Source organism: Gobius niger, assembly GCF_951799975.1.
Source record: "Gobius niger genome assembly, chromosome: 8".
In the NCBI taxonomy this organism is placed as follows: Eukaryota; Metazoa; Chordata; class Actinopteri; order Gobiiformes; family Gobiidae; genus Gobius; species Gobius niger.
The window spans coordinates 23,719,115-23,744,550 of NC_136859.1; the positions used below are offsets into that span (position 1 = coordinate 23,719,115).

General features: G+C 41.1%; 1 protein-coding gene and 1 long non-coding RNA gene across 2 annotated transcripts in view; both read right to left on the reverse strand.

Annotated features, from left to right (window-relative positions):
* Nucleotides 1–9,647, reverse strand: part of ncalda (neurocalcin delta a) — a 28,598-nt gene extending 18,951 nt beyond the window's left edge. The window contains exon 1 of the mRNA XM_079560966.1: nt 9,318–9,647. The gene's annotated coding sequence lies outside the window, so the exon portion shown is untranslated. The remainder of the gene's footprint in view (nt 1–9,317) is intronic.
* A 1,936-nt stretch (nt 9,648–11,583) lies between these two features.
* Nucleotides 11,584–24,922, reverse strand: LOC306966847. The gene is made up of 3 exons (XR_013793125.1): nt 24,844–24,922; nt 12,581–12,690; nt 11,584–11,745 (listed from the first exon to the last, which is right to left on the reverse strand). It is a non-coding gene; the product is annotated as an uncharacterized lncRNA (long non-coding RNA).
* Between the last annotated feature and the right edge of the window lie 514 nt (nt 24,923–25,436).

Here is a 25,436-nt window from a genome sequence, read left to right on the forward strand (position 1 = left end):
CTGTGCTCAAAGGAAAATATAGAAACAGGAAATAGCATCATGGAAAGTAATAAATAGAAGAGGAAATGACATCACAGCGGGGGGTCAGGGGTCAGACGGAACACGGAGCCCTGAGAAAACATTGCTGTGGAGCGTTTGCAGACTGGTAGGCGAGCTCCACAGAGAATGCGTGGCACGATCCGAGTGCAAATGCAATTAGTCATTGGAACAATAGCATTGTTTTGCTTTCTCTTGAACCGTGTTATTTAATGAAAAAACAAAACAAATCCTTGCTTGAAATTAAATTCATAAGCAGAAATTTATGAGAGGAAATCCATCATTGATACTTCCAATGTGAACAGAATCTCACATTAGTGCCTAAACTTTATAAAAGCATTGGTTTTATATAGTGCCTCCCTGGACACACACTTTACACTGCATTATTCCTTCACTTCATACTTGGTGGTAGTAGGCTACTATTGAAGCCACAGCTGCCCTGAGTTAGACTGAAGGAAGCGAGGCTCAAGTATCAAGTATACAGAATAATTAAATAAAATATAAAATTCTGTCTGCTGAGACTGCTGCCCCTGCGACCCGGCCCCGGATGAAGCGGAAGAAAATGGATGGATGGATAAACTTCTGTCTGGGGTTTCAGCTGCAGGATGACACACAAAATTAACAGAAAAGAGCTATACATCATCTTCAGCCACCAACTTTGGGCCTCAGGCAGGAGTGACCTGGACTGTGACCAGAGATTCACTAAGTAGCAAATAAAAAACATGGATAATCTCACACTCTCACATTCACTGAATTCTACTGCAGCTCATACCAGACATTGCATCAGCTAAAACAATAAACAGTGACATTTATTTACAGAATTTATGAAATTACTGCAATATTCATCATACTTATCACAGAGCATGTTTTTGTGACACAGTAAAAATGGTATTGTTGCAACAGCAGGGAAAGAACCCGCCCAGACTACCAAAGACCCAGTGGAAGAGCAGAAAGCACTCAGGAATTATAACGAGATGAGGATCTGAGCTGCATCACGTTCAGCAGCAGTACGGTCCCTATGGGACGATAGTCACATACTCGCCTGAATTATTCAGTACAAGCCTCCAACTTTGTGGATTCAAAGGCATTGTGGAATAGAAAAGCTAAATGGATTCTACTCTCTGAAAATATATAAAGAAATAAATGTACACAATACGAAGGGGAAAGTTGGTTCTTACTAGAACCAAAATTCCGAGTTTGTTTGGAGGGGCGTTAGGCGTATAGTAAACAGTTTCTCAATATTCTTTCTGTATCACTTAAATTCACTTGATGAGGATGCCAAGGTAAGAGCTGCTCTAGTGGCTTAAAGGGAGACCAAAAAAGAGATTTATGGATGTAGTGAAAGAGGACAAAATTAGTTGATATTAGAGACGAGGCTACAGATAATAGAGCTGGATGGAAACATAATTAGACTGGAGGTCTATCAGGCCGATATTTGGATATTTTTCACTATCGACAGTCGGCCGATATCATGCAGCTAAAATGAGTCTTCCCACTTTAAAAATGAGCGCTCCCACAACTTCTCTGGCCTCGAAGGAGCTGCTTATAAATTTGGAATCATAAGAGACAGAGACTTAATATTTTTTTGTTTTGGAATCTGCTGATTTTTGTCTTTCAAATGAGCTTCCTCTGAAGTATCTACTAAACATGAATGTCCTGAATAAATCAGCCCTTTGCCCCAATAAAGCGCCCCTGCTGTCACAGGAAACACTGACACATTTTACAGTTTAGAGGCATCATATAGTTTGAGACATTTCTCAAAAAAATATCGGCTTTGGCCTGAGAAAAACCCATATTGGCCGATCTTTAGTTTGGACACAACTGAATTGAGCAGGCAAAGGGGGAGATACTGCACACTTTAACCCACATACTAATTAGCTGCCATAAAATGACAAGTGCCGTGGCATGGGGGAGTTCTGCTGGCAACGGAGAATGACAAACTGGAGCATGTGTGGGGTAGAGTGGGGGCTGATGGGAAAAAGAGAAAATCCTGATTTTAAGGCAGAAAAATGTGCTTGAGGAGATTCCTTTGTTTGTATTATTCTTTTGGTTGTATCATTATTATCATGCTCATTACTGGTCTACAAATAAGGATTGGCCAAAACAATATAAACCAAGGCAAGTGCAAAAAAAAATCCATATATGTACACAAATGCAAGGAATAAAAATGGGATTTCTACTTCCATCACAAACACCTGTTGCCTGCAAGTAGAGCTAAAGAACTGAAAGTGTTTGATATATCGGAGATACTTGCAAATGCAAACATAATGCATACAATATGAACTATTTATTACAGCAAACAAAGTTAAACGACTAAAAATGATGTAATGTGACGCATAATGGCCAGTGTCCGGTGGGTTGATATGGAAATGACTGCAATCCTGAGTCCCTGAGGTGTTTCTGGCGCAGAGTAAACCACATTACCGACAGGAATTCACCAGAACGGGACAGAAAATAGCCCTGTCTTTGTCTCCAGTGTCCTGCTTGCCCCAGCGCTGTTCTAAAAATAGCCCATCTGCTTCTCATGGTTGTTCTGACTTAAACATGAGAGCTAACACTCCATACGCCGAGGGTGTTTTCAAAAAAATGTGTCAGCGAGTGCGTCTCTCCCCTGGGGTTTTCTGGGTCCCAGGATGTCGGGGTGCAGCTCAGTGACCCATGGCCTTTTTTTCTTTGCTAAAACGGTCCATTGAAGGATGACAATGACCAAGGCTGACCAGCTGCCCGTCCGAGTCCCAGGACAACTCGCGCAACAAGTCAAATAAACTAAGACTGTTTACGTGTTTACAGACATCCAACAGACATGCCTGGTTTGCTGCTTTTGCTTTAACTCTGAAACATATTTGCGTCTTGTTCTCCACTCAGTATCAACGGGAACATCTGGATCAATCCGACTAAACTTTCCATGACACAAAAACCAGCACAAGAACAGGTGCAAGCGCTTCTATAGGCTGTCATGACATTGCTGAATTTGACGTCACGGCTCCATACGTCGCCTTCGTAGCCGCATTCTTTCCAGAGCTGGGCTGAGGACTAACTCTGCAATCTGTCAGACGTCCAGAGCAGTAATAATCCACGCTAAACTCTCCCACAGACCGACGGTGATAAATCCCAGGCCACACAAACGCACCCTGCAGGCCCCCCATCAGACAAACTGTAAAAGCATGAACGCATGGGATATGAATGGAGCTGCACAACGTGAAGCCTGGGCGTTATTGTTTTGCAAATAAAAATGACCTGCACTTTTAGGATGCAATGAGTTTAACATAATATGACACCAATATCTACTCCATACTCCCATTGAGGGAAGTTTACTCTCTACTTCTCGGTGTGGTTGCCTGTAGTCAAGGCAAAACAGGCGGCGATGCTCCCCACAGAGTTACGAGTCTGGTCTGAGGAAAAGGCGAGCTCGCTCACAGTAAGGATGTACGTGTCGCGGCGTTGCATCGCCTCTACACAACATTCACAAAGGGTTCAGAGTGCAAATGAAACACACCTGTCAACCGCAGCACTGTAGTGTTGATGTTTCAGCGGCCTGGCTCATAAAACTTCACTGATATGACTTTGAAATCCTGTACACTTTGAACCAACAGGTGATTGAGCACCGAGAAGCTCCACTTCATAAACTGGCCCAACAACTGTTTTAAAGTAGCCGCTAATCACCTTCACAAGTAGAAATGTATAAATAAATAAGAAAAAGATCACGATGTGTTCACTGAATCTCTTGTGTGTTGTTCTGTGTGCCACCTAATACTTAGCAGTTGTAATTTTTATTTTAGACATGCACTGTAATGGCGATTTGTTTTCCGAATTATGTTTAGAAGTCAAGATTTCGGTCAAAGTGCACATGAATAAAGAATTTCTGACAGACAAGGGTCAAAGGAATTTCAGAACAGGGTGAACAGGGTGAACTACAGGTAAGATCCAATGGAGGTAAGGTATTTTGATACGTGCAAACAAGATCAAGCCACAGCTAACTGGGACATAAACCTGAAGTATTTCCCAGTATTGTAAACACCACAGTAGCAAATGCAGGATTATAAGCCTCACAGTGACAGACACATGCTATTTCAGTCCAATTGGCGTATAGGCCAAAGGCCTTCCCAGTTCTATTGGATTAAGCTGAAAGGCTGAGACGCAGCCGGAGCTCACATGGCAGAGTTCTGACTCTACTCTAAAGGCGACATGAAAGCTAAAGCTTTTCTAACAATAAGGACGTTTTAGCAGGTGCAGACCCTTGTCAGTGAGAGTATTTATAAGCTGCTGTGCACAGACTGCTGCTGCTGTTAGCACTAGCCACGTTAGCATTAGCGGATGAGTTGCGATAAGCCTATTTATTTATAATGGAATCAAGGTTATTATCACTGTACGACAGAGATGGTGTGGCCTTACAGCAGGACCCAATATGATAAATGAAGATTCTTTTAGACTGTGATTCCCCTGTCACATAAATACGTTTACAGTTCTGGCTCATTGAATGACGTCTCTCACCAAACTGCGGCCGTTCTCACTTAGCGCCGCAATGTGGCCTAGCACGTATTTCAGAAATCATTCAAACTAAACCAAAGAACCATCAGTTAATATTTCTTGCATTACATGACTAAGTTCAAAATGTGGGTTTGGACCTGCTTTAGTACAGTTCTATGTTTAATGTCAGCTTCTGTTTAGTCTGCACAAGAGGATGGATGACATATTAATGGACAAATATTTTCGGAAAAAGGTGTGAAAGAATTTGAAAATCAAAGAGACAACAAAATCTGTTTCCTTCTTTAAAATCTGACCAGCTTTATTAATTAGGCATAAACCGGTGAGGTACTGCATAAACACAAGCACATCCCGAAAGCAAAGAGGAAATATCTAACTGCCTCCCAAAATGACTATCTACATGTCACACAAACCCTCTCTCTCTATCTGCTGGTCTAGTTTTCGCTCATAAATCAACCGTTACATAAACTCCTTTCAAGTAAGTTTCCACCGCCGTTACATGAGACCCTCTCAAGCTCAAAACAGGATGTTATAAAGCCCTCTGTCGCTCGCGTGTTCATTATGGCTTTTGTGCTAACCGAAATGAAGGCAATGTTGTCTTGGTTTTCTTTTGAGCAGCATAAACATATCAGTCAATGTGTGTGTGTGTGTGTGTGTGTGTGTGTGTGTGTGTGTGTGTGTGCGTGTGTGTGCGTGTGTGTGTGTGTGTGTGGGTGTGTGTGTGTGTGCTCGTGTGTGGGCTCCGTAGAAAACACTGGGAAAGTTTGACTATAACATAACTATTGTGAATAAATTGAGGTAGTTTCATTCATCAACACTTTTATAGCCCTGGGTTATAAAAGGTTATAGTATACTATACAACGCAATATCATACACCTACTGTATGTGCACAATAGAGACAGCAGAGGGACGGACGGAGAGGCTACAGGAGATGAAAATGGATTTGTTTGAAAGCACGCACATGTCTTAATGATTTAAAAAAAAAAGACTAGAATCAAGTCTAATTGCAGCGAGAAGCAGATGTTGCACTACTTTGTCACACCTGCGTACACCACACAAAGTGTGCACAAATGCACTGAGATGCAACTTACAGAGCAACGTCTCGAATGCGATCAACAACAGACCCACATGCACATAGAAGAAATATGCATAGATTAGTGCTGCACAAAAAAGTCAGATTTAAAAACTATAGCAGTATTGCATTTTGAATTAAGTTTGTAATTGGTCTTTCTGGATGCATTACGGATCTTTGCTGTAAATGCCACTAAAATAAAAGAGTTAGGACTATAATTTCAATTAATCTAATTAACTTAAGCTTAAGCTATTACACATATGTTAACACTTTTTGCGCATCTGTCGGCATTGTTTTCATGTACAGGAGAAATATCCATGGAAACTAGTCTTTCCACTGTGTGATCAATACATTTGCAGTGGTATAGTATAGAGTGACATGACCCTGTGATAAGGGCAATGTGAACACCTCAGTCTGAGCTGTGTGTTTTTTTAATAGAAGCTGAAACAAATTGAGCCAAAGCCATGGAAACGGTATAATACCGCTCAGTCATCCTCTTGTGTGTGCACGGCTGAGCTGAAATGAAAACACTATAGTAAGTCTGAGCAATGTTGGGAGAATACTGTTAAGCAAATACAATCTACTTATCAACAACTTAGGAGGTGGACGCCATGTATCAGGAGCCAAGTTAATTGTAGGGATAGACATTTACTCCCAAACACATGCAAGTCTTTAGTCTTGGAGGAAGCCATAGCCGAATGATGCAGCCTCTGCTTTGAGACTGTGAAATCCATCACATTTGTAGAGCTAATTAGACCAGCACAATAAACATGTTTGTCTGGCCGTAATTGAAATGTTATGATCGCATGGGTCCCCCTATTTATTTTGTTCTTGTGCTGTTTCATTTTAACAAGATATAGTATAAAATATGTCTATTCGTAATTGAAAAGCAGCCTCTCCCTGACAGGAGTGTGGCAAGCAATTAAAATCTATTCCAATAAAACAGAAACATCTGGACAATCACAATGTCCCCAATATTACTGCAACACTAATAAAGACAATAGAAAGCACTGGTAGCTTTACAAGCATCTTCCACTGTGACTAGAGTCGCTGCTGCAGGATGTAAGATAAAGGCATTTTTTGCGCGCATGTCGGGGGATGAAGCTTTCTCGATTAGCTACCGACAGACACTTGATGCAAGAGCACATTCGCAAACACAAAAACAAGGCAACAGTGAGACATCATCTTCTGTAATGACCTCCTGTGGTATTTATGCAGCTCATTTCACAAACAGGAAGAAGATTTAAACCATTTCCAGCACATTTGGAAGCACTTAGAATGGCCAATACAAACAAAAGCATGATACATAAGCACTGAACAAAGTCTGCTGTGTGTGTTCTCTGGGAAAACGAGATTTGTCTCATGTAAATGATGGCTTAAGAAGACTGCTTTTTAGTTTAGCTTTTCAGAGGCTTATTTAACTTTAGAAATTTATCAAATTTCATTCAATCAAATTTGTTTTTGTAAAGCTCAGATTATCACAAAAAAAAACAAAAAAAAACAGTCGCTTCAAAAGGCTTTCCAAGTACTGCTGATCTGACCAAACAAAAGAGCAGTTTCTAAATGTGGCAACAAGAGAAACATGAGAAACAATGAGATTGCCTTCTCAGCGAGGAAAAAACTTTAGAAAATAAGAAAGTTTGAGGAGACGGAGTGATCAGCTCCAACAAATAGATGAAGACGTACTTGTATCATATATCTTCTTTGCAAGACACCAATTGACATGGGCTGACTGAAGAGATCCCGGTCCATGCAAAGCATCCCATAAATTTAATTGCCGTTCAAAAAATTCTATTGAATGCTTTATTAATTTACTGTTATGAATCCAATTTGTTCAACCACTATTTAAAAGTTACAAAACAAACTCTCTTTTTGTATCTTTTCCCGTTGAACACAACCTCTAAACCAGCAGCCCATGTACGGAATTATGTCAGCGCAACCTTTCCTTAACCAAACGCCTTGACAGTAAGTTGCCCAGTGTTATTTACAGCCCCTAGCATTTAATTAGATAGCATCGCTTCAAGTCTCCACCCAGGCACATTCACATACACTTACAAAGACCTGTTACATGCTCTTGGCTGGTTTCCACATCATTAAGCCCAGGGAGGAGAGAAAGTCTGACAGCACAAGAACTCTAGGAGAAGCCAGAGGAGGGCAAAAAAAGCATTTCAGGATTTTCTTGTTGCCTATACTGGCTGAATATTCATGCTTGGGTTTGGTCAAATCTGGATCTTTGTTTGAGGCTCAGAGGGAGGTGATGAGAGCAGCGGGAAAGGGGCAATTTTAAAGGGAGAAAAAATGCTCAAGCTTTATATTCAAACAAAGTACACAGCAGTACTAAAGAAAGGAGTTTTTCACAGCAAGAACCACCTCATAAATAATTTGACGGGGCACCACCAGGAGAAGATCAAATCAGGGCTTAACTGGGACTAACACAGTGAATCTAAATTGGACGAAATCGTGTCTAAACCGGGACTCTCACCCTACACTATGTCTTGAAAATATGAATCTGATCTCTAATTAAAAAAACAACTTTAGTTCACAATTGCAGATGAAGAAGTCTTGAACCATCTGTGGTACCCGTCTGAGAACTACTGAACAGTAGATTGATTTCAAGTTGTATGATGAACAGCATGCACGACACAGATGGACTGTACACCTCTTGAGAAAGCGTACAAATATTTGAAATTCCGTGCAATCTTTCACACTTGTACTTGCACTACACACGGGTATACTTCTGTAAACGATAACAAACCTTGCAATAACTTTTTCACATTTGTGGGATTTTTGGACTTCTTGTGCTCTCCCTGTGGGGCAGGTGGCAGCTGCATACGACTCCCCCCCCCGCCCGCCCAGCTCACCAAACACACGCTCCCGTCTGCGACTCTGAGCGAGCTCCGGCCTCCAGTCCAGCATAATACATAGTGCCTCTAACATTAGCAACGCTCTTGGAGGAGAGACCATGTGGAGCTGCCCATCAGTGCCAGAGCATGCATGCACGAGCTGCCCCTGTAACAGACACACACACACACACCTCCTCTCCCTCCACTGTGCTCTGTGCAGGGGGGAGCTCAAACAAAACTGGGTATGTTTTCCCTGCAAGAAAGCAACATAATCGCCCACCTCCAGCGGCGATTCCCCCATGGCCAAGAACCAAGCTCGGAACTTTATCCAAACAGTCCATGTAGTGCACAGTTTATTGTTGTGTCCTTTTTCTTTGAGCGTAAATTCCACACACCAAAAGATGGCTTTATTCTATCTTTACCTCATTTATTCCTCTATTTGTACATTCCCTGCACCTTACAGTGTTTTAAAGAGCTGCTGTAACACGTGAATTTGTCCATTGTAAGATTAATAAAGACCTATTTGATGTTATTTAAAAAAAAAAAAAAAAAATGAATGAAAAGCAAAACCAAGACACATACCCAGCTATCTCCAAGTAGGATTCACAATTGCAGAAAAAAAAAAAGCTGACACACGTTCAAAACCTGATACATTTTCCTCACCTACTATGACAACGATCACCGACCCCTTGCTTAGATTGCCATCTCAAATAAAACGTGTGTCTTTAGGCAAACATTCATGCTAAATCATTTAAGTTAGCAGGGACTTCCCTTTTGTAGCAAGTATGTGGCTTCCAGCAGAGCAAAAAAGAAAAAAACACACACAATGTACATGTCTCAAGAGAAGCTTGAGATACTGATAAACATTTGGAAGAGCTTACCTCACTTAGTAGCACTGCAAAAGTGGCTCAGAGGTCCATCCCCAAGCACTTTCACGGTAAACTAAGTTACTACTCGCAGCAGCAGCTCGTGAGGAGGAAGGAGCAACAGTTTGAAAAGAAAGCTATGGAAAGCTATGGTGAGCGAAACAAGGAAGTGGTAGGAAGAAGGGTGAATAGTTTGAGGGTTTGTTAAGGAGGGGTGGTGGATGCCTGTAGCTGCTGTGATAGCCTCCTATAGTCTGCGCAGACGGTGTGGTGAAAAATGCACACAAACTCTCCTTTCTCCCTCTCTTTGCCGCTGCTGCCTTGCTCTCTGTTGCCTCTGACTCTCCCCCAATCGGGCTTGACGTCAGAGCGATCACATGACCCGGCTTGCAAAAGGGGGCAGGGCCCGAGCAAAGGGAAGGAGTGAGTGGGCGAGCTAGTGAGAAAGGGAGAAAAGACTGGGTTACCATAGAAACAGGCAATGATTTCAATGCTTTTTTCAATAGGTCGCGCACGCTCGGAGGGTTTTATAACGAGCTACAGGCTGGAGTAGAGGAGGCCATTGCCAAGGTTTGTACTGAAAGATCGAGAGGAAATTAACGAAAGAGACGGACATAGAGGAGGGTAATTGTTTTGGGTGGAAACTAATGCAATCAGAGGAGGAATGTGCACCGGACAATGTGCATGAACCTATGATCTCCACAAGCACAAGTCATGATACTTAATCTGTAACTGGCAAGCACTAGTGGTTTGGCGAACATGACATAAGATTTGGACTGGCATTCTTAGCAGTAAAGCCATGGTTGATTAAAATGTATAAAAGACGAGACTCAATAAACAGGCAATGGTGGCATGTGGTTAATGTGACTCAAGCAGCAGAGTGTCTTAGTGAGTAATCCTGTTTGGACAGGATATAATAAGTCACAAGTAGCCATTATGATATTATATCGCTATGATCATCAGAGGCAAAAGTAAAACACTACTGATGAGATAGAAGACTGAAGATTTGGAAGAACTTCATAGCGTGGTACCTATGCCTGTCACGATAACACATTGGAAGCTTGATATATTGAGACAGGAAAATATCGCGATAAACAATATGCATCATCATATCCTCAAATACCACACAACCTGCAATAAACATAAAACATAAAACATGCTTTAATGAAAAATCAAAGTTTTACAAAGAAAGAATGGGGGAAATTCAAATTAATGTACAGACGATAAATATCGAGCCCAAAAAAGTATGTTTTTTATTGAACGAAATGTCTATATAGTTTTTATCGTGACAGCCCTAGTGGCACCAAACATGCAACCATATGGTAATTACATTGTACTTACTCATGTTTTATTCCATGGTAATATGATTAACACTAACCATAACCGAATCAAACAGAAAACACCTTCTCTGTAATAATGTGGAAATACTATGCTATTGCGCAGTAAAGTGAAGTGCGCCCAAAAGTATTAGTGGATTACATCGACATCCACTAATACAATACACACATGTCCCCAAAAGCACTAATCAGATACCTGTAAACAACATGCAATATGCCTGGCTCATTACAATGCAGTCACTTGTTTATTAATCTAACTTTGCGTCGAGATGTAAGTCCAGCCCGAGCTCTCTCTGATGTGAATGGATTTTAATGCAGCACATAAAGTGACCCCTCCATTTAGAAAGCACGCACTTTATCTGGGCCAGTCCTTTCTCCTCAGACAAAGGGTGTGTGGCGTGGTCCTGCCCTCGACCAGACCCTCCTTGTCCCATCCTCCACTCGCCCTGTCCCGCCACATTCAGCTGAAAACCATCTGGGACGCTTGAATAGATCACAATGGGGCCCCGACAACTGTGGGGTCAGTCAAGTGAAAGCCACCCCTCTGCGCCACTGTGAGTGGGAATGTGAAGGTATGCATGTAAATATTATAGACTCGGAAAGACTGTGCCGATCTTGAAGGTAATGATATGGTCACAAAAGTTCTTTTTTAAAACATAAACCTCATTAAAATAAACATTATATTGGCACCGTGGATAAAATCTGTCATGATGAGGGTAAGACGCAAGACACAACAAACTATTTTGGGCGACAGGCAAATTCATGCTGTTATACATCCAACTTTTGAGAGCAAATTATGCAGCCCACTCATGCTCATATTTGGGGAACAGTGTTGGTTTTAATTTTGAACACTGACGATGAGGAGGCTTTTCATTATTTAACACCACAGACCCGTGGTGTACAATCCCCTTCAGTGTGTTTGTTGTAGGGCGTGTTACCGGCTACAGGGAATTCCTTCCTCCTCGCGGCTCAGGAAGCAGCGCGGCGCAGAGAGAGGAAGAGAAAGCACTCGACTCCAGCTCACAGCAGACTTCAGTGGGTCCAGAGGAAGCCGTGCAGGCCACTGTGCACTTCTAAAAAACACCTTTATTGTCTTCAGTTTGGGGCTAAAACCAGGAGGGAAATGGAAAAATTAAAATGCTAGGGAAAATCTAAAGGAACCATTCTCTCCAAAAAATAAAGTAAAACAAAGATAATAAATGCAGGTAGACTATATTGCACCTTCTTTAGAAACAGTCTAGCCTGTCCAGTCAGACTAAATGCTTATTTCAGTTCTTTACAAAGACGCATAGTCTGGTGGGCAACGTTATCTCTTTTGAAGGGCGTGATTGGCAGGCAGAATAATCAATCAGAGAAAAGCATGGTCCGTCCAACATGGTGGCTTGTGGTGTGCGAAAACATTCAGAAATACGACGAATCTCACTGAAAATTGCTATCTTCTGCCAGATCAAGATGCAAACTACTAAAATATTGCTGGTGGGAGAGTAAGGAAGTTTGTGCTGAATGATGCCCGATTTCATTTTTCCGCTTTACGAATTTGCATCTGCGATTGGAGCGATGCAAAGCAAGAAAACCAGCAGACTTTTCCCCTTTTAGAAAAGAAAGCAGGAGAGGCTGGCTGGCCAGGCTAGAAACAATATGGAATCAGAGACAGCAAAAAGTGGGCTGACAAACATAGACTGAAGGAGGTTCCAAAACAGAGGGTAGGGAGAGTGCCTTTATATGAATGGCTTGAGGAGGTTGTGTTTTGACTTATAGAAACAAGTGAGAAGGCGGATTGAGAACAGCCCTCAATCCGATTTACGATTTAGTTTCATTAATTAGAGACTGGAGCACAAAATAAATCTTCAATCATGTGCAAACAGACTCGTGAAAATGTCAGTCGCTTCCCACCTCGGGCGCGAATGCCTAAATGTAATCTGTGCCAAATGCTTCATTCACCTGTCAGCCCATTGTTAACCGAATGGCTCCTGGCACTGCCACATTGCCGAGGTGAGAGCAGGGAAAACCTTGAACCTGGATCAGAGCGCTGTCCTGTTAATCTGATGCATCTGGAGGCATTAGATAACAGCAGATTACAGGGATAATCCACAGAGGAGCCAAAAATTGTTAACAAGATCCCAGGACGTCTTATCAAATCAATCGATGTGGGGAGCCCTGAAGGTTTTCACTCGGGTGGCAGATAACAGTGGGGTCTGGCTGAAAAAAGGGAGAATTTAATCTGCTTCAACTGGACAGACGCAAATAGCTCCAGCAAAGAGTAGTGTACATTTGCTGGATAATATCTTAATTGTACCGTAGAGGGTTCTGACAAAAGTGGGCAAGTAAAGGAAGGTGTAAAGCAAGCATCTCAAGTATGCCACATTTGTCTATTAACAAGTGCATCATTGCTGCGGCCCATGAACTGCAGAAAACGTTTAAACTTGAGGCTGAACTTCTGCTCGATATTTTGCACCAACACAGCATCTACATTTGCAACATATTACGTGCATCTAAAGGGATTGTCATCGTTCCCCCCTCAAGGAGAGTCTCATTATGCAACGCCCGGTGTGTTTACATCGAACGAAACAAATCCTGCTTAACGCCGAGCTGCTGGTGACTCCGACAGCAGCATGAGAGCGTGACGTCTGAAATGAGCAACGAACTGATGAGGCTTTCAAAACTACTCATTTAACTGCTGTCATTAAAATCAATACTCAGACTCTTCAACTCCAATAATAATCATTTAAAAAAGTAAAACAGGCAATGACATTTTTATTCAAGGTGTCAAGTGTTTCAGTCATATTGTAGGAAGGGTTTCATGCAATTGTTAACTTCTGGGTTTGGTGCAGCTTCATTGGAAACTGGAGCATCGTTTACCCACCTGCAGAACACTCCAACCACACTCTGTTGCACAGTTACAAGAATAGCAACTTATTCTCCACAATAGTAGTTGCGGGTGAGAGGTAGGATTGAATTAAACTTCTATTCTTTTAAGTTAGCAATGAACACACATAAAAACACTTAATACCAAACATACAAATGTGAACATTTTAAATAATTTTCATTTCTTTTTTTTCCAGTGATTTCAACATGTGACAAAAATATCTGATTACGTAGACAAGTGGTTCTCAACCTTTTCACACAAAGTATCATATATTTGACCGTCCAAGTACCACCTCATGAAGTATTTTACCTTCTAAGGACCAACAGGCTTAAATCAAGATCAAGAAAAGGTCTAAAATAGACTGAAATGTCTCCTGAACTGGGTATAACCATGTCTAAATAAAAAATAAACATTGTTCCTAAATGCATAACTAAAGCACAGCATCACAATTAGAATTCAAGGCAGACAAAACAAATCCATGAAACATCAACAGAATAATTCATAAATGACATAAAAAGAGAAGAGTGCATCTAAAATAGAGTCTGGATTTGAACATTGTCACAGTTGAGGCCTGTCTCTTGAAGTCTTTTGAAAGTCTAATACAGTCTTACAGTGTTAAGGCCTGACTCTGGGACCAGCAGGAGATCAGTCCCTGAGCTTCTCAGAGCCCGAAATGGTTCATGTGGCTCTGATGTGTTTTATTGTAATTACAGGAAATATTTTTCTCACAACCGTAATCAGCAAAAGAATTGAATTCCTTTCCAACCTCACTATCCTTACAGCAGTACAGTAGGTCAATTCTCTGTTTAAAAACAGACCTGCTTCAGTGAGCATTACGTAAGTGAGAGAAATCAGAGGTGGGCAGAGATGCAACTGGCTCAAAAGGCTAATCCAATGTACCTCAGCTTCTGCCAAAAACAGTGACGGCAGCATCTTAGCGCGCCGTGGGATTGTGTAATGAACAGCTTACAGCATACACTTTTCAGGATCAACAGAGAGCATTAACACATAGTGAGGGTAAAACTAATTGATTAATGACTATTATGCATGTCAAGAGTTACACAACATCAATGCATGTGCTGCTGTTTTGAAAAGTACACTCCATCTGTTTAATCAACCTAATGTTATACTACATCAGAGCATCATCTGGCATAATCTATTAAAAAGGTTTCATTATTACTGTATTACAGTTTTAATCTGGAGGCAAACTCCAATTAAATTAGGTGTTGTATCAATGAACGCGAGTGTAGGAAACGGTCAGAGTTCTTAAAAAAACAAACATTTTGAAGGGTTTCAATGGAGGTCGGAGTAACTGTCAATGTTCAGTGAAAGAGCACGATGTGGTGGTGGTTCTTTGTGTCATGTGTTCCATGTCAATGTGTCAGTCAAGGCACATTGAACAGCACTGTCTTTGTCAGCTTATGAGCCCAAAAGTTCATATTGTCTTCATTAAAATGCATATAAGTGATATAAGAAAATAGTTAACATGAATACTTTTCAGATTTTGCAGTTTTCCTTGGTTTGACCTTTTCTGTGATTGCCACTTGGCCACGTCCGAACTGGATGATTTACAGTATGTATCATCCCATCAAATTAATCATCAGAAAAACACGAAACCTCGCACTTTAACTTTACAGCATCGTGGGAGGTTTTATTTATCATTTTGTCAAAAGTCAGGAAACAGAATCAGGCACTAAACGGTGGAATAACATATCAGCTTTTCTCATTGGTGCTGAATCTGGTTGAAGCCATATTTGTAAAAGCTAACAACAGGCGGTGAGTCATGCTCTGTGCCACTAAGGGAACAACCCACAGACTCATCCCAATGATTTACAGCCTGCAAAAGGTCCAACGTCAAATCATAGAAACTGTCTCCAAAACTACACTCGCAGAACAGGCTCCGAAGGAAAGGAGATCTAAGCAGAGTACTTGAAATTGAGCGCAGCTATTTGCCAGGTGAAATAAGCCTCGTATAGTTCTGCAGTGGGGCGAGAATCAAACACTTGAATGAGGACAATTCACAATCTACAGTAAACTAAACAATTTGATCAGTTGCAAATGAAAATCCTTTGTTTGTGTCCACTGACCACAGCAGCCCGGTCCCTCCTCAGTGACTCAGGGGCCAGACTAAGCACCTGTTTAATCTATTGTTCCCTCACGGTAGCCCGACAGCAGGGCGCACACGGATTAGCCCAATCTCACACTTATCGGTGCCAAGCAGCAGGTTTGAGAGTCAAGTCATCACCACTACCACCTCCACCAGTCACGACAAGCTCCTAACTTCAACATAAATATAGATATAAATCCATGTATGCGCTGTACACTGGAAACCGCCTCAGCAGGGCACTCCTACACACGCATCAAGATTTATGGACGAGCCAGTCACTGCATACTGATCACTGTCTGTTGCCTTGAAGGAGATATAACACAATATAAATCATATATCAGACAAATATACATTAGACAGACAAGCTGCGTAAAAGACAAAAGGGTATAGGTCCTATAAGGGCTGCACAAAGAGTCATCATCTGGCAAATTAAAGGGGAAAAAATTATTCTCACAATATTGAGGCAGGCACATTGGCATGTATTGAATGCGGCCAAGCCTTGTACCAGGCATCTGCAACCCATGTGCCTCCTCCTTAGCTCTGCTCCCTCTTCTCTGCTTCTTCTACAGTATTTGTTAACAAAGTTTTATGCAAGGGGTTGTCTATTCCATGACACAATATTAAAGTCATCCAAGTGTCTTCCCTGGCACCACATGAGCTGCAGTGAGCACAAGGAGTGAGGTTTTGAAACCGGGCCACTTCAGCGGACGGGCCGCAGCTGTCCTCAGTGTTGCCCAATGACTGTGTACATGCGCAGGAGTCCAGCTGAGCGCATGTCCATATCAAAGAGCAGAGGATGTTCGACCCATTTGTCTCTTTAAAGTCTCAAAACGCACACATGCACACACAGATTTATGAGCCGGACAGTGTCTCTGGGCGGCAATGGGGTGGGGCGCTCATGGGGCCTGGGAACCGTTTCATCGCAAAGTCATGGGAAACGGCGCATACCAGAAGACAAGGGGTCATTTGATATAATAGTCAATTAACCCTTAATTCAATATGTGAAGAATTTTATTGTCATGTCATGTGATATTGAGGAGTGAATGGTCTTTTACTTGTACATATGATGATATTATTATGATAGCCGAATCGGAAACGTATTTGCGGACAATGGGCCGATAGCAATAACGTTTTGCAGGTAGAAAGATCAAATGCAAACAGATTTATGATAAAATAGTCTTTAATTATTGTGTTAAAGGTGGACGTACTGTTACAACAATTCCTAACAGTGAAACAAAGTCAATACTTACAAATCAGCACCATCCTGCAGGAGACCAAACTAACTAACCAGGAAAACCATGTCCAACAGTATTTGGAAAGGTTAGTTTTTAGCTATTTCTATTTGAACTACACCCGCAGTAAAAACACATTTTTCACAGTGGCGTGTGACATGTTTTAGAATAATTATAAACAATGTGGGGTGGGGTTCCAATTGAAATTAAACAGAAGAGTAATAAAGACGTGCGTGCTTTACATGCTTCAACTAGCTCTGGACTAAACAGTCATTGCTTTAGTTCCACAATGACATTTTAAAGCCCTAGAGGCCAATTGCCAACACATGCGTGGGTCAAATGTCAAATGCCAAACTGTTGCTGCAAAATGGGTGTCCTGTTTGTCGCTGATTTGCTAAATTGCCACACAGCCAATACTGAAAACAGTATCATCTGAACAGTAAATTGACTGTATCATCCAGTATTTCTATCTTTAGACAGCAGCAGTCAGAGCTGGAATGTCCCGAAGATCAAGCGTTAAACCAACAATAAACGATGCACTGGGCCTTTGTGCAGGAAGTGACCACAAGCGCACACTGGTGCCTGAGAAGGACTAGACAGAGATTAAAAATGTTAAAACTATGTATTTTCCTCCCCCTACATGTTCCAGCAATGTCCTAGTGTGTAGAATGAGCCCCGACCTATTCACCACAACTGCCGCTAAAATCCTGCACTGTCACTCAAAAAGTTGTTCATTCGGGTCCGAAGTGCTTTCATGCAAAGTGATATTTCAGGATTTTTGACATAGGGCCTCATTTCCTAGTTATCCAGAGTGTTGTTGATTTCTGGAGATTTTTTTTATTTTTTTTTATTCATGCAGTCTTTATATTTGAGGAGTTTAGTGGTGCTAGGCTTGTGCTAGGCTAGTGCATGTCTATCTTAACTAGTAGCCTGCATTAAAAACCTTTTCAAAATCATCGGGTCGTCCTCCAAACGTTGCCTTATCTGATTTGTAGAAAGCTCCTTTGTGAAAATCAATAAAAATCACAGCAACAAATCCTTGGAAATAATGGCTATCTGTTGGAGAATACACTGAACTTGTATCTATTTTGAACACCACTCATGTATTCCTAACAGCACTTAAGCCTAAACTCACTCATTTATAATGCTCCATGTAAGATTTATAAAGTGGAGAATTGTTTGCTATGACAATCCCTGCCATTGTCATCCCCACCGTTTGGATTGTGTTTCCATGCTCTTTGTTGAGTTTGAAGATGAGATACAACAGCAGCTTAAAAAGGCAGTGGCCCTCATAAAAGAGACAACTGTTCTGGTTCGGGACGACTTGACAACTAAAGTCAGACCGACGACTGGGGAACACGCAGCCCCTGCATTTACCAGCTGTGTTTACTTTGTTGGGTAAATAAAACCACTCCATGGGCTCTGTGGAGGACACAAAGTTTGTTCATGGATTTCTATTTATAACACTGGGTAATGACATAATATCATATAGAACTTTTATCAACACGAAAGCAATGAAGCATGTTTATGGTTTAGGAACACATTCATTTTACAAACTGAAAGAGATGGAGATGGATTGATCTAACAATCAATGGCTACTTACAGCCTTCTACCTACGCCACTAAATGACATGTTATTATGGGACGGAACACTTTTTCCTATTGCAGTGATTCACAGGAACGGAAACAAAAAGTCGTCAGCGATTGTCTGTAACAGTTCTTATAATGGCCTCATGACTCCGCACTTCCTTAAAACGGCACTGGGAAAAGGCCATTATACTGAAAATGAATAGTCAAGGTCAGTTTTACTTGCTTCCAAATGACCAGCACATTAAGACTCAGCAGTACACATCCTCTTTTTTCCTTTGGAGACGCTGAATCAAAACATGATTTAGAAACAGATGAGGTGCTTATCCCCCCTGGAAATATTTATAGCTAGACTTCCTGACATAATTCAATCCCATCCGACTGAAGAAAGTGCTTCTTCTGATAAAGTGGTGTGTATATCTTTCTGAAGGGTCAAACTCGTTCAGCTGGATATTCCTAGAAAACTTCAGGAACTATTCAAAGCAGTCAGAGCAACAGTTTCATGCAAGTCTTTGGCAAAAGAGGCTTCTTGGAAACAGACATTTAAATATCCAGAACATGTTGTTTTTTTCCCTTTATAGACTTCACTCATAATGGATAAAAATTAGTATGAAAAACTTGCCAAAGCCAAGTTAAAGCCTTTTATAACCGAAAATTGAAACCCTGCTTACTTTTACATACAGACGGAGCCCGTTGACATGATTGGTGAATATATAGCACCACACAGGAACAATACTTGGGTTAGGGTTACTACTACATACTAACGAGTATGTGCAACTTTCTGATTTCTCATTTGTAGATTGTCCAATCTTTGTGAAAAATCTTTTGTATTTTAACCTGCTCAAATATACACATAAACATCTCACATAACATCATTACCTCACAAAATATTCAACCGCCTAAGTACTACCAGGCCATGATCAAGATCAAATCAGGACTAAATTGGGTCTAAAAAATGTCTGCAACAGACCAATATTGGAGTAAATCGAGCCTTTTTTTACCCCAGCTACCTTTACAAAAGAAAAATCTTGAAGAGCTACTTAAGCTTCAAAGACACTTGGTGGAGTTACAGATTCTTCTGTTTACTTGTTTCCCTTTATGCTGAGGCGACTTGAATGTTTGCAGATTGTTCAGAACAAAAGGCATATTAATCTGTGTGACTCATCAAGCATATTATAAAATCATTTGGGAGCTACTTGGAAAGAGGTGGAGAGCTACTGGTGAGAGACCCCTGGACTAAATTAATACATTGTACCTACTAAATACATTGTATCTACTAAATTTAGAACAATGTAATGTGCTATGTAACAATGTGTAATAACTTGTACCAATAGGTTACATACACAAAAATATAATATGCATTTGTAGTTTGGAGGTACATAATAAGACCCTACACCCTAACCTTAAGCCTTGACCCCGTCACACATTTACTACGGTCCGGTCCAGTCCGGATTTCCACTCACAGTGACTCCGGCTGAAACTGCGGCCGGCTCCGGCACCAGACCAATGGGTAGCACAGTTCCGTGAATACGACACAGGGGGCTGGCATTGCCCGCCATTGTTGCAATACCTCATATCTAGCGGTGGCAGAGCAAGCTAGTTTTACATTAGAAAGCATTGCTCTTTACACACGTTTTAAACAACTGTAAAGCCTGGTTTCTAATTTTGTTTAACTTCCTGTTTGGCTTGTGTTTTTCCGTCAGCTTGATCAGGCAGTATAGAATAGACTCCTTGCGGATTTTTTCTGTTTCCGCCGGACGGCCTCGGTAACCAGACTTGGACCTCGCCAAGCAGTGCGAGTCTGCAACATTGATATGAATGACTTTTTAATTCTTGCGGAGGCCGTACCGGACCCTGACTGGATTTAATGTGGGCCCGACTTGGTCTTATGCCTTACATTGGCATCAGAAATGAATTATAGAAAAGGAAATCCGAGTGCCTCAATCCTGTCTTTTACTAATACAGATTATTCCATTGTGTATGTACGACACAGGGATAAGTCATTACAGATTCGGTTAGGTACAATGTATCAAGGTAGTGTAAAATAAAATGTGACCATTATCTCCGATCAAAATAAAGTCTGAAATTGCAGAGGACCCAGAATACCACCTGAATGGTACAAGTACCACAGTTTGGTAACCATGGGCCTGAAAAGCTTTTATTTGCTATACATTAACATACTAAACATATCGGCCTAAATGAGTTTCAGTCCCTATACTTTTTCCTGTATTTTGTTAAAACTTCTTAAAGGATATGGGAATAGTCCTTTACATCACTGTGAAACTATAATTTGTAAAACCGTGCATTGAAACCCAGCTCTGTTACTGTGCTTGTAAATAACAAACATTCTCAGGCTCAATTCTACTGAATCAAAAAGCAGAATTTTCTGGTTCTGTGCGCGCTGCTTTGGTTCAGGTCATTTTACTGTGTCCACTGAGTGTAAGCAGAGACAGTTATGTTTATGCCCCTCTCACAAACACACATATATGTAAATACCAGAGAGTGGGCAAACATTTTTCACACACCATTTGCGAAAAGTATCCTCTTCTCATGACCATAAAAGGAGTGCGACTTCTGGCTCAATAACTGCGGTGCTCGGTAACTTTGATGTTGTTTTTCGCTGCGGGGAAATCAGCAAAGAGCCAAAACTCAAGCAGAAATAGAACAAGTGAAAATGGATGAGTGACTCCAGCTTTGCTTTTCTGGCACAGACCTGAAGCCATGACATCACCCTGGAGGAATTTATTCAGTAAGGTTACAGCAATAGGTTCATGGTAGGAAGATGTGATACTGAAAGGCCCACATGCAGAGCACTCAACTCCTCCACCCCAAAGAAACCTATTTGTAATTATTAGTATAATCTGAAATGACCTCAAAAGTAATTGGTTTTGTATCGATTCACAAAAATGCGCTGTCGCCCATCACTCTTTGTTGCCAAACAGGTAGCCTACTATAGCTCCTGCAGCTGCATCAAGTGTGAGTCACAGTCACTAACCGCAGTTTGGCGAAACAAACACCCTCCAATTAGGAGTTGTAAAAAAGTAAAGCTGGACAAGAAAAGCCTTAACTAACTCATCCTGATTTAAATAAACAAGTAGGATTAGTCAGTACATCTAATAAGTAACTGCCGATATGGAAAAGCCACAGTGACAGTATCCCTCAGAATGCATTTGAGCTTTAAGATGTTGGAAAAGGACAAATGAAAATGACTGTAACCACAGAAAGGAGGAGCAGCAGATTTTTGGAGCTTGTTGTCACTGAATCAAATGTGAAACAGTGAGACCTCAGCCTTTTCAGCTGAAACCATGGCAACAGATTCATTGACAAGAAGAGAGAGAGAGGTAGTGGGGGAGAGAGAGGGAGAGAGCGGGCGAGAAAGTGAGAACGAGGGAGAGAGTGGGAGACAGAGGGGGAGAGACAAAGAGGGAAGGAGAGGGTAAACGAGAGAGAGAGCGGAAAGGGAGAGAGAAGGGGAGAGAGACAGACAAGCAACAGGATATAATCAAGGATCAAAGCTTGTGCGTTTTTTGTGAATGAAAAGTCTATGCAGGTAGATTGAGTCTCATTAAAGGGATTAACATACAGTATTTATGTTGCATTTGTGAGAAAAGTCAATTTTGGCCTTTATTTGAACTAGAATCTTCGGTGTTAGATCTAGTCAGGTGTTTAAGACAAAAACATTTATCATTTAAAGTGTTTATAGAAAGAATTCTGCAACACATAGTTCATTATGCATTCATTCATCATTGCTTCATGCATAAATACATCATGAATTATCATGAGTTCATCACGATTCATGAATAAATACTAATAAATAACTCAGTTCAAAAACAGATCTTACTCATGAAACAAATATGCTTTAATGGTGAGTAACTAACTATGCAGCAAACATTTTAAAACTGAAAAAATACTCCTTAAAAAGAATCATATTCTGAATTATTTCTCAACTACTCCTAAACCTCTTTGAACACCTTAGCTGGGGTATATATATGGACATACAAATTACATATGAAGACATCAACTTCTAAGACTAAGTTGAGTGATGTCATGCATGAAGTCATGATGAATTAACACAAGAATCCATGTAACCTTATTACAAAGCGTATAAAGCAAATTATTTTAGGTGAGTGATGTGTGGTCCACTTTGGAACAACAGGTTTGACAGCACTTATTTTTCTTTATATTAGAAATGTATCCTCCCAGTTTAACACTCTGTATGTATAATAAACAGAGGAGAAGAGTCTGGCATGTCAGGCAGTTGGTTTGAAGCATTCTCTCCCATTGCAAGAGAAATACATTTGTGTCTAATAGCAAACTGAGTCTCAGATTGTTTCAATATTGATTTTAATTAATTAGTTCAGACACATAACAGATATGCACAGATCCATTTATAGATTTTACTTAACTTCATAACGTCAGAAATTTAAGAAGTGCTGCAGGTCACTCACTTCGTATGTTTCTACTGTCATAATAATTGAAACTGTACTGCATAAGTACAGACAAAATTAGAACATGAGAAGCATAAATGCACAGACTGAGACGTAACAATGTGCCGTTAATGACAGGACCACAGCCTTGGTGGTGTGGGCGTCAGGACCAGACGCTGCGTGCTCATTGGCTTTGTCAAAGCGGGCTGCGACTGTGGTTGTCCTGCTTCCATATTTGTGCGGTGTCCTCCCACATGTCCCCCTCCTCTTATCCACCGGCTGTCACGCTTTCAGCCCACTCACCGCGCCACTCTCTCTCTTGGCCATCGCAGCGAGGAGAGTCGGCCTACCTCTCCTCCAGCAGGCACGATCATTACATAAAGCGTACAATATATAACCCGACTTGTAGAGTGTATTTTTATCTGATAGGGCACATAAGGCAACAAAACTGAGAGCTGAAAGTTAATGTGTCTAGTGTGTGTTGTTTATTGATTTGGATGGATTTGGTGGATTTGTTTTATTGTTGTTGCATAATGCCTTTCAGATCAAAAGAATAATCAACATTTCATAGCAGCGGGTCATGCAGCCCTGCAGGCTTTAGAAAGCATAGGTCCACATGAGTCTTGTGCGACAGAGACAGGCGTGGTTCCCACACTGGGGAAGCCCTGTGCTAAATCTGAGTGTACCCCGGGCTCAGACTAAGCCTGTCAGAGGGGCTTAACTCCTCACAGCTCCACCTCTCCACCAACTGCTACTGATGCTACCCCTGTGTCCCACATCAAGTCTCCATTTCTGTGGAGCTAATAGTTTGGTATGCCGAGAGATTATGGGCACGTATCTTTTCTGACACTTTAGATTTAAGTCTACAACACATGTCAACAGGTTTATCACCTCCGGCAACATGTAAGTCACTTGACATGTGGTGTGTCTTAAGTATTCTAGTGCTAAATGTACATCTGAGAAGACATAGGGCATAAGTGATTTACTAAATGTAAGCACGTATGCATGTACTGTATGTTTGTCTTCCATAAACACTAAAAGGACACAGTGCACACTTATTTACATATCGGATTTGCACCACTACTATGAGCTATTTACAATTATGATAAGGTGCAACATGCTATAACAACTGCCTTAGAAAAAACAGGCACATATTGTATAACAAATGTATTGCATGTTCATGTTGCGCTGTTTTCAGAGTCCAATAATGACTCTGGGATCTTAAGGAGTCAGTTAATTTGATGAGAATTATAGAAGAAATTAATGCAAATACAAGCCACTCTAAATTACACTAGTTTACTATGATAAATGGACAAGATGTCCTGACTGAACTTAGGGCTGGACCAAACGTCGAGGTAAGCATTCGTGACAGAGAACCACCTTACGAACTGGCAGGTCAATATTTTCCACCTTTGAGGTGATATTGGTGGAGCCAAGAGTCTACACAGACAACGGAGCACATTGACACTGAGCTGATTTCGTTCCCATGTCTCTCCCTCTCTCTTCAACCCCACGACAATCAAGAAGAATTGGTGATCTGGACATGAGCTGATCGATGCAATCAATCCCCATGTCCTGATGATAGGAGTGAATCACTGCTGATGACATGTGGGCCATGTTGTGTGCGTCAGGGCAGAGAAGAGGCTAATCAGAAAGACATCAGCTGCTGGACATCAAGAGCTCATTGAAAGATGCGCTCTGCACCTGGGCCACGCTGACAGAGGCCCTCATTGAGAATATGGACACACACTAAGGGAATATCCGTTTAGAGGGACTGGATTTGGTGTCTTCAGAGTTATATAACCATATTACCAAACAGGAAAAATCCCCAGGACCCCCAAATGTCCTCAACACTCCACATCAGAGTAAAAATACTGCTGTTACAATCACTATAAATGAATATGTTTATTTCTGTTGTTTTCAGGATCCCCCGGCCTACACATTGCTTAGCGACCCGAGAGCAGTGGTAGTACTAAGTGCACATACCTTAAGTCACCGGAGGCTCAGTCCTCATGTCGTCAAACTGTCCGGGATTGTTCGGTGTTGGCTTCAGTCACCTAAAAACTAGGGCCAATAAAAAGAACATGAATAAATGGTCAGTGCCATAAAAGAATGATCTATTTGTAATCCACATTTATTTGCTGAGCATTTTTGTCATTGTATGTTGTACTGTTTGACTTACACACAAGCCATTATCATTTTAATGTTTTTTTATCTCGGTATCTGCATTTCACGGCACAGGAACCAGAACAATCCTTTATCCAGGACCTATACCTATGCTTCATTATCTATATCCACATAGAACAATAAAACAGAATGATAATGTTCACAAATTTTATTCAAGCAGTTTTTAAAAAATCTAGTTAATTTGAATTGGAGGCACAGCAGAAAGATGAAAAACATTGGGCAAACATGAAACAGAGTTAATCTAACTTGTAATAAAGCTGATCCAAACGTGTTGATTTTATGTATACATAAATAAATAAACTGATGTGTTGGTTTTAACTTTATTTAGACTAAAATCACAATTTAGTTTGGGGACCACCAATTCATTTTCTCGTAGGAGAGGTGTGGTTTAT